The sequence below is a fragment of the Pleurodeles waltl genome, chromosome 9 (genome assembly GCF_031143425.1).
Source record: "Pleurodeles waltl isolate 20211129_DDA chromosome 9, aPleWal1.hap1.20221129, whole genome shotgun sequence".
NCBI classification, from domain to species: domain Eukaryota; kingdom Metazoa; phylum Chordata; class Amphibia; order Caudata; family Salamandridae; genus Pleurodeles; species Pleurodeles waltl.
In genome coordinates, this window is record NC_090448.1 from 681,554,881 (window position 1) to 681,565,533 (window position 10,653).

The 10,653-nt window shown below is 44.4% G+C and overlaps 1 long non-coding RNA gene across 1 annotated transcript in view; it reads left to right on the forward strand.

Moving 5' to 3' along the window:
- LOC138258700 (uncharacterized) overlaps positions 1-5,843 on the forward strand; it is a 38,778-nt gene extending 32,935 nt beyond the window's left edge. Inside the window, exon 3 of the long non-coding RNA XR_011198510.1 lies at positions 4,276-5,843. This is a non-coding gene — a long non-coding RNA (uncharacterized lncRNA). The remainder of the gene's footprint in view (positions 1-4,275) is intronic.
- Positions 5,844-10,653: the final 4,810 nt, after the last annotated feature.

Genomic DNA, 10,653 nt, shown 5'->3' on the forward strand with positions numbered 1-10,653 from the left:
AACCTGAGAGTCCACAACAGACATATGATAGGCCTGCATCGGCAAATTGACACCCTGAACAACAATATCAACCAGCTGCGTGAGGGACAGGTGCAGGCCTCTCAGGACACTAGGGAGCTTACCAGTGCAGTGCGTGACCTGTGTGAGGAGCTGCGCCACGAACGGGTGAGTCGACGCAGACATGAACACCGCTTCAGAACCATGTTTGCGACTTACTGCAGGTCCTCAAATAGGATGGCTAACTCCACCGCACTCATCGCCCGTTGTGCTGTGGTGGCCCAAGTGGAGGCTGCACACACCAGCAGGGATGTGGTCCAGGGCCTTGTCCAAATCACCAATGTGATTGAACTAGTCATGGGACAGAGGTCGGCCACTCCCAGTGAGGTTGCCTTGAGGCACACTGAGGACAGTTCGAGCCTCAGTAGTGTGCAAGTACCTGCTTCAGACACCAGATGGCGCAGTGCCAGGCACAGCACTGCCACTGAGGGTGACATTCAGGGTGCCAGTGAGTCAACTGGGCACCCCAGTGGTGTGTGAGGGAGGAGGAAGTGACTCTTGCCGCATTGACACTGGTGTTCCCACTATGATGTAACAGTGTGGGACTCCGTTTTTTTTTTTATTTTCGGTTTTCTTATTCACCTGTTTACTTCATTTTTCACAATTAATTACCTGACGTAAGGTAATAAATTCCTATAACTACAGGTACAGTTGTCAGTGGATTTTTGTTATTCATACTCACGTCTGAAATGGTTGTGTGTGATGTCAGCAGGCCTTTGCCGTCCCTCTGCTGCACTGGTCCTGTGTGCTGGCTGTACAGGTGGTATGGGATCGTCATCCTCATCTGATTCAGTGTCACTGATTTCTATAGGTATGCCCCTGGTTGTAGCTATATTGTGCAAGATTGCACAAGAAGCCACTATTCTACATGTGGTTTCTGGACTGTACTGTAGTGCCCCTCCACTCTTGTGGAGGCAACGGAAGCGACTCTTCAGGAGGCCAAATGTGAACTCCACCACGTTGTGGGTTGCCCTGTGTGCTGCATTGTATCTCCGTTCTGCCGGTGTTGTGGGATTGAGGTAGGGCGTCATCATGTAGGTGCGCACTGCGTAGGCACTGTCTCCTGAAGGGACAGAAGGTGTGATGAGTACCTCAGCCATCTGACAAGGGTTTGTTATCTATGCGCCAGTGTAAAGAGCGACATTACCTAGTAGATATCCTTCACCAAACTCCCCAGCTAGCAGTCTTGTGTGAATCCTGCTGTGGCGAAAGATGTATGAATCATGTGTGCTCCCTGGGTACCTGGCCACAAGATCAGTTATGATGTAGGAGGCATTGCATATCACCTGTGTATTCATGGAATGTTGGTGTTTACGGTTGCGGTACACATACTCTGTGACAGATGGTGGACATATTGCCGCATGTGTGCCATCTATGGCACCTAGGACGTGAGGGAACTGTGCTATCTGATAAAACTCAATTTTTGTCTGCTGTATTTCCTGTGGGGTGTGGGGGAATCTGATGTACTGTTGGAGTTTGCTTAGCATGGCGTTGATGAATGCATTGAAAAATCTGGAGAGGGTGCTCTGTGACACCCCCCCAGCCGCTGCTATGACCCCTTGATAGCTCCCTGAGGCGAGTAGGTGTAAGGAGCATAATACCTGCACATGGGTGGGTATGCTATGGGTCCTTAGTGTTCTGCGCTGCAGTATGGGTTGTAACTCAGCTATCAGATCAAGAATCATGGCTGAGTTCAACCTATACCTCTCAAATATTTCCTCCTCTGTCAGGTCAAAAAGTGTAATGCACACTATGAAAATGCGCTCCTGTCTCCTCTTCCCTCTCCTCAAACCTGCCAGGATCCTCATCCTCCTCGCCATGACGTAGAGTGCAGCCATTGTGGAACAGAGTCTGAGGCATTCTGGGCCTCTTTATATAGATTGCACCTGGTTACCACCTGCTTTCACTTAGTGGTATTTTGCATGTGCAAAATGCCATTCTGCGAATAATCGCTAATTGCGATTTTATTGATGCATCTGTTTGCGATTAGGAATTTGCGATTCGCATTTTGCACCTCGCAATTTCCTACTGGAAATACCGAATCGCAAAATGCGACTCGCAAAACCAGGGCGCAACGCAAAAAAATCACACAATTTGCGATTTCTTATATTTGGTCTGCGAATGCCTTTCATGCATCGCAGACCACGTTTTTGCACTCGCAAACGGCCGATTTTTGCGATTCGCACCGTTTGCGAGTGCAAAAACTTTTCATACATCTGGCCCTAAATCTGTAATATTGTATGTAGTAGGGCGCCATCAAGCCAGTTATTACGGTCTTGATAAGATAAAGGTATTTCTAAATATGCATAAGCACTGTATTGTGCAGGTGTGTTTGCAGGTGTGTAGTGATGAAATGTATTTGTGTTCCCATCTGCTACTGGAAAGGTGACCCAAGAATAAAAAAATCTTTGTTCTGTAGGCTGGATGAGCCTCGACAAAAAATGTGACTGGACCCCCCTGGCCCGTTAGGCCATTTGCCAAAAAATATGCAGTAAGGGGAGGTCCCATATTTACTGCAATTGCCACCTGTTGTGGGTTCGCCATATTAATGGTAGATGTATGTTCAGAGATGAGGACACCAAATGGGGATCGGTCTTTTTAAGGTTCAAGCTTGAACAACCTGCAGCTCAAGATAGGTACTACCTATTTAGCTGAGGAGGAAATCATCAATACCACGGATGTCTCCGTATATAGTATTGAGGTGTCTTTAGCCTTTAGAGAGACAGAGATACTTAGGAGGATCTGAATATGAGTGCCTGACCAAACGTTGGCGGCGCCACGTCACGTAGGTTCTCATTATGCTAATGAGGCTACTTGATTTGGGCTACAGAATCACATGGATTGTGGGTACTGAATACGATTCCACACCATATGACACATGTCGGCCTAATCCAGGTTCTCCAGCTAACTAGCAGCGCCTCATCTCTCCCCGAGATGATTGTAGCAACCGGGCGCATGACAAGAAAGACTCCTCAGGGGAATTGTGGTCAATCAGACCTCATCCCTTTCTCTCAGCTACCAAAGTTTCACATAGTCAAAGACAACAAAGGCAGAATATAGTTCAATAGGAATGTATTGAAGTAACTGCATCTTAAATAAAATAGCGTGTATTGCAATCACTAGGATGATACAACACTATAAAAGCAAGAATGTGGCTAAAAGAGTGAAACACAAAAACAGTTCTACCATACTGTCAAATAGGAGTGATCTCCAGTCCTTCTTCCTACGCTATGTTTGAGCACAGCATAATAAGCCTAATCTGCCCTTCAGGGTTCCCCCTGGGAGAACATCATCCCTTATACCTGGAGAAAGAAGCCTGTAGTCTAGAGAGACACCGTCCCCATGTGGATCTGGGGTTTGGACGTCTAGGCAAATAGCTGTAGCGAAGCAATCAGCATACAGTTGTGGTCATCTGGCTGGAATCTCCCTCTAACGTGTTTGGGACAAAGGTGTTTTTTTTTTAATAATACAACAGCTGACATTCTAAGAAATGGTCACCACGTACGAGTGTGTGCTTTTCTGTGAATATAGGAGACACAGCATACCACGTTTGTCGGCAACTCTATCTGACTGTAGCCTTGGAAAAAGCAGAGTGAAATAAATGTCCTACTAAGAACGTAATAGTTTCCTAGGCGAAAGGTCAATGAGATAGAGAAATAAAACAGCACTGCAAATGTGGCTATTGCTAGAAAAATAAAGTAATGCTGTATAAAATGTAACTGGGTTAAAGTGCACAGCGGCACGCCTAGTTAGCTAAAATAATGTGTCTAAAATATGGCTAAAATAGCTAGACAACGGTTCCAAAGCAGATAAAGAGGGATTTGCAGAGGGTGGATTGGCTCCTGTCTTCGTCCATATGAAAAAACGTTTTGGGGGACTGAGAAATAGGATAAGTGAGGTGAAGGCTAGACATTAGCAGAATGCTTTTTAGCTATTCGTGAAGTGGGTGTAAGGGGGCATTTCTTGTAGGATAGAGATGCCAGGCTAAGGACCATTTGATGATGTACTTAGAATGCACTGAAAGCGACAATAGTTGCTGTCGGACTGCATTTTTAGCTTATGGTGTGGACATTAATATGAAGATATCCATGCTATTGAGGTCCTTAACTTCAGTTGCCTGTATACATAAGCTATAACATGTTGATTTGCACAGTTTTTTAAATTTAAAAAAGAGAAATTACATGGAGGCTTTATTCAACTCGTATGTGTCTTTTGCAGATGTCCAGAGGAAGCCTAGCTGATACCCGCACACTGAGCTCCAGCACCCATAATCTAACCTGTCAAGGCACCTTCTCCGGCTCCAGCTAAAAGAGGGAAACAAGGCACTAACAGACTTCAACCTGAGCGGATTACCCCATACAACTGCAACAGGATAGAAAGTACTAAAGGGGGTAGTACTGGGGGTCAAAAAAGCAAGACGTCCTCAGCACAGCACCATCTCCTACTTCTCTACCTCCGCTCCAGAAAGTCTACTGCTTGCCACTGCTGAATACACAGCTACACCTCATCAAAGGATAAGCTTTGGGAAACAAGGGTTACTTTCCTTATAGTTGTTCCTCTTCACTTTCGTAGATCTGCTTCAATGATATGCACTCCCTCAAGGACTCTGGACACAAAATTACCCACTCTAGTTTAAAATCAACACCCACGTTATTCTTTTATGTACCTCACTTCTCCAAATCCTTCAGTGCCTGGATCCTGCCTTTCTGGACAGTATCACGTTAGAGCTCTGAAAAAAATGCAGTCACCTCGCCTTTAGTAGTGAACTCCAGACTCGCCTGTTCTGTGAGACCCCAGAATGTAAATAGAGCCTGGAACCTTCGGGTTAAGGAGTTCTAAGTTGCTGGTTCTTACTAAATGCACCTTACAGAAAAAACATCAAACACCTGGGAAACTTATCCAGTGCTGCTCCTGCGCCTTTTAGCTTAAAACATTCACATCAGAGGAACATGAAGTATGTGTATCATAGCTGGCCTGGTAGTGCAGCACCGTCCCCTGAAAGAAGAGGGCACTTATGAGAAGCAAAGTGTGTACATTTGGGAAGAAAAATTCCCTTCTGAACATCGTGGTTGGACTGACATATGTTGCAAACTGGCAGTGCCAGAAGAGCTGGTCTTAGAGGTCAGTTTATGGGCCAGTTTTGTTGACTGGTGGGCTGTTTTTCAGTGTTCATTTCTCTGATATTACTACAAACATTGCCTGCACAAGGGCATAGCTATCATTGGTGCAGGAGGTGCAGTGACACCTCAAGCACAAATACATGCAAACTCCCATACTTTTTAAATTCCTATAAAGCTTGTCTCTATATGTTCAAAACTACCACATTTATTTTCTGCCCGTACCTACTTTCTGTCCCAGTCCGATTTTGCTGAATAGAGACTACTCTCTTTTTGATTCACATGATAGAGTTCAGACACTGAGATTGAGGACGGTTACAGCGTGGGGAATAGTGTGTCGTATCTGGGCTCCTTGAATGCTACAGAGAAGTGTGTGGAAGAGAATATAGCATGAGCTTTGAAACTTTGTAGCAGCTAGATTAAGCCTAAATTAATGGCAGTGTTCCAACCAGTCTTCCTTTCAAAACCTGTGATTTTTTTTAACAACACAAACATGGTGCACTCAGTGCATATTAAGAGGAATTCCACCAGTACATCCAGTGCTAAGACCTTTCTGGAGACTCTAAACATCGGATGCATGCTGGAGACGCTGCCCCAGAGACTCATCTGTGTACTTGCATACAAAGCATTCTTTTCTGGGAAATGTTAGACGATAAGACTGTTCGCACTTCTCGCCTGTTTGTAACTTCTTTGATTTAGTATTCATGTAGTTATGTCACAGATTTGTGCAGCTGCTCTGTGTGGCATGGCTTTGCATTGTTACTCCATCACTGTGTGCATCTACTTGAGAGTTCTCTGCATATATCACTTAGGGCCATATTTACAAGATGCGCCACTCTTCTTGCGGCCCCCTTGCGTCCCCTAACGCCACCATGGTTTACAAAACAGCGCACCATTTCTCATGTTAGGGGCAATAGCGTCACTTTTTTAATGCTATTGTAACGCTATACTGGATTAGTGTAAAAAAAATTGACTGATCCAGTATAGTGTTAAGAGGTCCATTGAAATCAACGGGAGCCTAATTTTAACGTTTGCTTAAAGCAGGCGTTAAAAATGACGCTAGACATGGTGCAGTGGAATCTTGTAGATTCCATTGTGCCATTTTTAGCGACCCTTTAACGAGGGAACACCCCCTTTGCAATATCATGCATATATTATGCACGATGTGGCGCAAAGGGTTTTCAAAGTGGTGCAAACCTAGTTTGCGCCACCCTGTAAATATGGCTCTATGGTAGTGGCCTGTTAGCATTACATTTGCAGCAAAACTTTTGCTGCAACTATGGTGCTAAGAGGCACAAGGGTCTTGTAAATCTGGCCCTATGAGGGTGAGAGTCTAATGCACGGAAAACAGCCTCAGTCACCCTGTAGAATCTGACTGTGGTTATCCAACAATGCTTGGGAAACGGAAGAGAGGTTCAAAACTGTAACAGAGGTTATTGTAACTACAGGAAAAGTAAAACAGTAAATAGAAAGGGTTCTCATTTGCCTTTGGGTGTTATCCAAATCTGTATCTGGAGGACTCTCCTTTGCAGATTTTAGAAAAAGGCGGAGGTACCATGCAGGCAGTCAGTGCAACATAGGTTACCTCCATTCCTGGAAATAAAATTATTAACTGAACTGAAATTGAATAACTAACTTATTCAGGTGCTGCATTCAACAGTCCAAGGGGGCTGGTGGGGGGGGGGGGGTTGCAGGGATATGCTGGTGAATTGAAGGTAGATCCTGTGCAGTTTGTTGAAGACTACAGCTTCAATGATCCTTCTCAATATCTCTTCAGCTGACAACATAGACCATACAATTTGGCTTACCAGACCAAAATATTCTTTTTATCTGCAAACTGGCACCCAGCAGTAAGTATGCTTTGAAATGACAGTATTCTCCCCCTGTGAATCACTGTGCTCTGCCAGTGTCCGTGACATTTCCAGAAAGACATGAAGACACATGGGAGAGAACCAACTGAACCAATCTAACGTTACAAACAGCCTGCATTACATACAGCTTTGGGTGAGGGCACATTTTAAATGTATTTAGATGTTTTATATTGGCACGAATGAGGAGATAAAAAGTTAGACATTTCTGATTGAGTTATTAACAGAGTTTGGAAGTTACACTGATTCATCATCATCATCAGCTTTATTTCGGTAAGAGTAAATACCATAAAAGCACATCACAATTAACAGTTTCGTGGTTCAGCAAAATGACAAGCTTCATAAAAGAAAATTTCGATCATAAAAGATTAAAAAAGTTGTTAGATATAAGCATTTTCCTGCTGGAAATTCATACCTTATTATAAAGTTATATAAAAATACATATTAGGTATTAAAAATCAAGTACAGACCTAACCAAACATTTCAATAAAATAAGACATTTCTATTTAAAAATATAAAAGTGTATAAGCATAAAAAAAGGGAAAGGGATACATCTGAGCAATGTAAAATGATAAATATATACAAAAGTAGGATCATCAATGACTGTTCCCCACATCCGTTGTTAGTTTTCCCTCTATTTTTTTGAGCATATTCAGTCTATTGTGCCAGATTGAATCTAGATATTTTGCCAAGCAGCAAGCCACTAAAACAGATGAGTCAGATTTAAAAATTCTCAAAGCCAGTGAACAGTTTTTAAAACCCATTTTCCTACATAAAGGAATAATCCAACTGACTCTTTGTTTGTGGTATGCGGGGCATTGAAAAAGGATGTGGGTTATGGATTCTTCTCTGACACAGCCCATCGGACACATTTTAGAAGTGCAGCTAGTGTTAGACCATTTGTATGTAAGGGTACGCAGAGGAAGAGAGCCTATCCTAAATCTAATATATAATGCACGTGCATGTGGTGAAGAAACTATGTCCATATACTGCACAGATTCATAGTGGCATTTGAATTGTAAGAAGTTGCCCGTCATGGAAGATGGCGAAACAGCAGACAATTGTAAAAGTTGGACATAGATCCAAAATGCGTCCTTTAATGTCTGTGTTGCATTCTTTGGGATAGATAGCGGGTCCTTCCAATAAGACCCCAAACCAAGTAGTGAGAAGGTCCGTTCTATGTATACACACCACTTGATTTTTGGACTGGTGTTGTTGGCCATCAAGTTGGCAAGCCCACATCTATAGGGGGCAAGGGAGTCTAATGACCATAGACGAATCCAATATAACAAGGGCCTAAGTGCGACGATCTGGCTGATGGGGGGGAGATTTAAATCCATTCGGATTGGGAGCATTGGGGTGCTGGAAGGGACTCTTAGCAATGACCTTAAAAAGGAGTTTTCCACCTTTGTCAGATCATCTAAACTACAGTGGCCCCACAGTTCGGCCCCATAAATGGCCCCCCCTCTTGCTTGTAATTTGTAGATTTCGACATGGGGCGTCATGGCAAAGCTAGGGGATCTAGCTGCGAATCTTACAATGCCACTCGCCCGTTGTTTCAATCGCAGGGTAGCCTTCTGGATATGACAGTGCCACTTATGCGAGTCTTCTAATTTCAAGCCTAGGTAGCCAAAGTCACTGACTCTCTCCGGCGTGGCACCCTCTAGATAGATAGGTCGTCTCATCCTGCCTTTTTTATCCCCAAACACCATGCACTTGGTTTTTGATCGATTGATTTCAAGGCCATGGTCATTACAGAAATCCATGAACCTTGAGAGCAGACTTGAAAGACCTGTGGCTGTTTGGGATATCAACAAGGTGTCATCGGCAAATAAAAGGCAGGGAATCTTCTGCCCTCCCAGTTTGGGGGCATCGTTGGAGCACTCCATAAGATAAGGAATACATGCATTTATGAAAAGGAGAAATAAAGTAGGGGCAAGCACACAGCCTTGTCTTACGCCACGAGCGGTAGGACATTTTTCAGTTAATTCGCCTTGGCAGCCCCATCTGATTCTTCCATAATTGCCAGTATAAAGGTCTCTAATGATGTTTAAAATAGAGCAAGGAACTCCTATTTTGGACAAAACTTCCCACAGTTTGTGGCGGGGCACTAGATCAAAGGCCGATTTTAGGTCAACAAATGCTACATATAGATGACCTAAGTCTACGTCAACAACTTTCCATTTGATAGAAATAAAACGAAATACCTGATCTATTGTACTAATTTTTTCTCTAAAACCCGCTTGGAGGTGATTTAGGATTTGATTTTCTGCTATCCATTTACTCAGCCTGCTCAACAATTGATGGCAAAATATTTTTTGAAGATTGTCGAGAAGGCTGATGGGTCTATAATTTCCTGGGGAATTCCTCTCTCCTTTCTTATGTATGGGCACAATAATTGCCTCTTTCCATGATTCAGGATAAATTCTGGTAGTCTAAATGGCGTTGGAGAGCCTATTGATGTATGGGCTCCAGATGTTTTGGTCGGCTTTAAACATCTCAGAAGGAATCCCATCCGACACTGGGGCCTTTGCTGCTTTCTGGGCATTGATGGCCAGCACAGTTTCGTTCAATGTGAAGGGAGGCAAGGAGGACATGAGCTCACCCAAAGTTGTTGACCCCCCCAGGCTTGGAACGTCACTGGCCGGTGAAGGGCCATACAGTTCCTTGAAATGGGAGAGCCAGACATCAGGACCAATATGAGACTCCAAATAAGGTGCTCGGTTCTGATCGCTGCAAGAAACCAGAAACCAGAACCGTTTGGAGTCGTGAACCATAGCTGCCTCAAGTAGATTGCTCCAAAGCCCCTTTTCATACTCGAGTTTGCTTTTATTACATGTAGAGACATAGGGGGTCATTCTGACCTCGGCGGTAAAAGGCGCTTACCGCCGGTCAGAAGACCGCCATAACACCGCCGCGGTAAACCGCCACAGTCATTCTGACCCGCAACTGGCAAACCGCCAAAAACCCGACAACAACAAAAGTCCGCCACACCAACGGCCAGCGAAAAACTGGCGATGACCAAACCTCCACCGTCACGCCAACAGAAATACGCCCATGCTATTCCGACCCACAAATCCCAACAGCGGTCTTTCAACCGCGGTATTCCATTGGCGGTACACACCGACGCGCTCAAAATACACACACCTTTACAAAACACAGCCACATTGGACAATTCAAAATACACACACCTGAGACACATACACACACAACTCCCACACACCCATTACAATATAAAACACACACCCACATCACCCACAAACCCTTACGACCACAATTGCGACTGAAGGCCAGAGAGAGACAGCACAGAATAGAGTACACCATCACACAGAGGCAAATCACAACATCACCCACACAATATCCACGCACAAAACACCATACACCACCACACTCACCACACTCTACAACACATACACCACCCCTCACCTCATCCACACCACCCCATGGCACCCCAAAGACACCCCAGGTTTTCTGACGCAGAACTCAGGGTCATGGTGGAGGAAATAGTTCGGGTAGAGCCCCAGCTCTTCGGGACACAGGTGCAGCACACCACCATTGCCAGGAAGATGGAGCTATGGCAAAGAATAGTGTACAGGGTCAATGCTGTGGGA